The following is a 3,549-nucleotide window of genomic DNA, read 5'->3' as shown; positions in this document are numbered from 1 at the left end:
CTTACACACATGCACACGTCATGTATACCTCTACACACATGCATACCTACATGCATACCTACACACGCATGCTTACACACGTGCACACTTCATGTATACCTATACACACATGCATACCTACACACATACATATCATGCATACTTCCACACACATGTGCACACATGCACACACAGGAAAGGAAACAAACATGCCTTTCTACTTTTCACTCTGAGGGGGCAACATATTATAGTCGGGACATTCTTCACAGCAGCTTATTAAAGATGAGCTTTGCCGAGGTTGAATAATTCTCAATTCAGCCAAGAAACAGCTTAAGCTCTTTAACTGTCTCCCTTACACACACTAAGCCAATTTTCAATCATCTGCTATTAAAAGCCGTGGAAATACCACATCCAACTTCTGTAGAATTCTTCCTGTTTCAAGTACACATGGAATATTTTCTGAAATTGACCTCAGGTTGGTCCATAAAGCAAATGTTAATAAATTCTGAAGGATTGAAGTCACATAGCATTTTCTGTAACCACAGAGGAAATCACTGGCTGGGGCAATGAATCATTTTCTCCAGGAAATCTTCCAATATTTGAAATGTGTATCAAAGGAGAAATAATAACCACACCAGGAAATTAAAAGTACACATAGTTCCCAGTATTAAAAACAGAAAAAAGGGTAATCACTACAGATCCTACAGCTACTAAGAAGGTAGCTCAGTATGCGGCCCAGCAGTAGGGCATAGATCCTGGGGTTTGGTACCCAGCACTGGAAAATAAAATTGGATAGAATAACTTGTTGCCAAAAAACTTAAAGTTTCACTCAAAAGTTTCTAGAGTAACATAACTTACAAAGTGAACATTGAACTTTAAAAAACAAGCCTGATTTTAAGAGTGGCCAAAAGATCAGAACAGACATTTCTCCTGTGAAAATGTCTACTAAGTGCTCGAAATGATGCAAAGCATCATTGTCACCTGGAAGAGGGAAATGAGATCCACGGTGAGATACTCATTCACATCCGCTAAGGAAGATATTGTAAGAAAGACGAACAGTGAGAAGTATTGATGAGGATGTAGGAAATTTGGAATCTTCACCATAGGTGGGAATGTAAAATGGCAAAGCACAGAGATTTGCACATGAATATTCATGGAAGCATTCATTATTCCTAATAGCCAGAATGCGAAACCAACCCCATTGTCTACCCACTGATAAAAGGATTCCGTATCTCCATGCAATGGTGCATTAGTTGGTATAGAAAAGATTGAAGTACAGGCACACAATGCCATGTAGTTCTGTCTTGAAGACATTATGCTGCTAAGTAAAAGCCACTCAGAAAAAGACCACGTCCTGTGTCCCTCTGCTCCTATGAAATGTCAGGAACAGGCAAATCCATGAAGACAGAAAGTAGGTTAGCGGCTGTTAAGGGCTAGGAGCAGAGACAAGCAGGAAATAATGTCTAATGGCTGTCAGGTTGAGGGGATGATGAAAAGGTTCTAATACTGTCTAGGTCCTCTGCTTCTCTTAGTGCGCACAGAGTCAGTGAAGACTCTGAAAGCTAGGCAGTGCTTTACAGCCAGTTTAGAAATTACACTTACAACTTACAAAGAGTTATATAATAAACAACTCTATTCTTATCATCCTTAAATATTCACATTTTGTCCAGCTTGCTTCAAATATTTTTTTAAAGCCAAGGATAACACCTTAGCTTCTTTTCCTGTTGCACGATAAAATACTCTGAGAAAGAAACACAGGGGAGGAAAGTTTACTGGAGTTCGCAGATCTGGATCCATCATGGTGCTGGCCAGGAAAGAAACACAAGGAGGGTTTTCTGGGTCCATTATGGCACGGGGAGGGAGCTGGTCACTCTGTATCTGCCATTGGGTTTTGTCTTATTGAGTTTTTTGTTTGTTTTTGTTTTTGAAAATGAGAACTAGAGAACATGAAGCTGGGTGGGTGGGGAGGTGGGGAGGATGGGAGGGTAGGGAGATGGAGGGGGGAAAGAATATGATCAAAATATATTGTAGGATAAACATTAAATGAGAAGCGGCAGGAGAGCAGTGAATGCATGCATACTAGCGCACAGCTTGCTTTTCCACTCTATAGAGTCCAGAAACCCCTGCCTGGGGAGTGGTCCTACCCAGTAAGATGGGGCTTCCCACATTAGTTATTATAATCGAGATAATACTTCACAGACGTTCTGAGAGACTCACCTTAATGTAGATATCACACCATGGTTACTGGACATCACCTCCTAGGTGACTATAGATCCTGTTGACATTTAATACCATCACAGAAAATATTACCGTATGGTCAAAACTAATTGTGCTCCCACCCCCAATTTCCAAACCTTCCTCCCCAGAGTTGCTTACTGTAAAAATGATGTACCATCTCCATAGGTCTTAATAGTCACCATCTTCACATATCCATGTTATTGTATATATTTATATATATACAATATATATAAATCCATGAAGGATAAAATAATATATGTATTTGTATGTTAATTCATAGAGTACTGTAGTTTACATACTCTATAATTCACATTTTTGCTATACATTGGTTGAGATTTATTCATATTTAAATCAACGGATAGTTTTGGTACTAATTGAATATTATGAATTAGCATTTCCTAACTGTAAATCTTGCAAAATGAAGATGGTAGTGATGTTTGTAACAAGAGTAATTATTGGTATGTAACTGAGCCTCTGTCCATCTCAGATGGTGAAGCTGTAGCTACAGTTGTTTGCTGAGAGACTGGTCCCCTCATGATGTCCAGGCAGTCAGTGAAGAGCGGCTGGCTTCAGGCAGAATGAGCAAAGGGTCATTGTGAGTTGGACTTTTGATTATACATAAAAAACCATCTGAAATGCCTTGTCCGCTGGTCCCCTTCACAGTACACTGTGACGATGTGTAAGACTTGTAATAACCACCTTTCTGTGATCATTTTTAGTAGTGTGTAAACTATACGAAGCTTAACTCAGAAAAATAAAATAAATCCACTTAGCTAACCTTAGAGAAAAGGAAGGGAACTCATCGAATTCGACATGCTTTATGAAGCCCGGGTATTAAGAGCAAACGTTTTAAGTCTCTCATTAATGGCAGTGCGTAGGCTCCGGTGGCACTGCCGCAGGACAGCTACGCTGCAAAGGTTGACAGTGCCTTGATTGTGTTTTTAAATGGTAAAGTAAGGAGTGAACGGAGAAGGGGTGTTGAAGCAAAATTACTACCGTGCGGGAACTCTCTCCTGTCGTCTGTTCTCCTGGCGGTAGACGTCCTTTCCGCTCACGCGGCGCGTGGGAGGGCAGAGAGCTGCTGTCTCCCTCTAGTTCCAGGGAAATAGGAAAAGCTTGTGGTTTGGTCTATTTCTGAGTGGCTGCTGTATTCTTTTCCAATATTAGCTGAAGCCAGAGCAAACGTGAAAAGCCCATCTATTAGTTGAAAGTAATATTTTTAATTTTTTAAATGTTGTAGCTCCCCACCCCCATGTGTGTACGTACATCCCCCACCCCCGTGTGTGTACGTACATCCCCCACCCCCGTGTGTGTACGTACATCTCCCACCCC

At 40.8% G+C, this 3,549-nt stretch overlaps 1 protein-coding gene across 1 annotated transcript in view; it reads left to right on the top strand.

Annotated features, from left to right (window-relative positions):
• Positions 1 to 3,549, top strand: part of Mcu (mitochondrial calcium uniporter) — a 151,266-nt gene that overhangs the window by 109,139 nt on the left and 38,578 nt on the right. The window lies entirely within an intron of this gene.

The sequence above is a fragment of the Microtus ochrogaster genome, linkage group LG2, assembly GCF_000317375.1.
Source record: "Microtus ochrogaster isolate Prairie Vole_2 linkage group LG2, MicOch1.0, whole genome shotgun sequence".
NCBI lineage: Eukaryota > Metazoa > Chordata > Mammalia > Rodentia > Cricetidae > Microtus > Microtus ochrogaster.
This window is presented reverse-complemented; position numbering and strand designations above follow the sequence as displayed.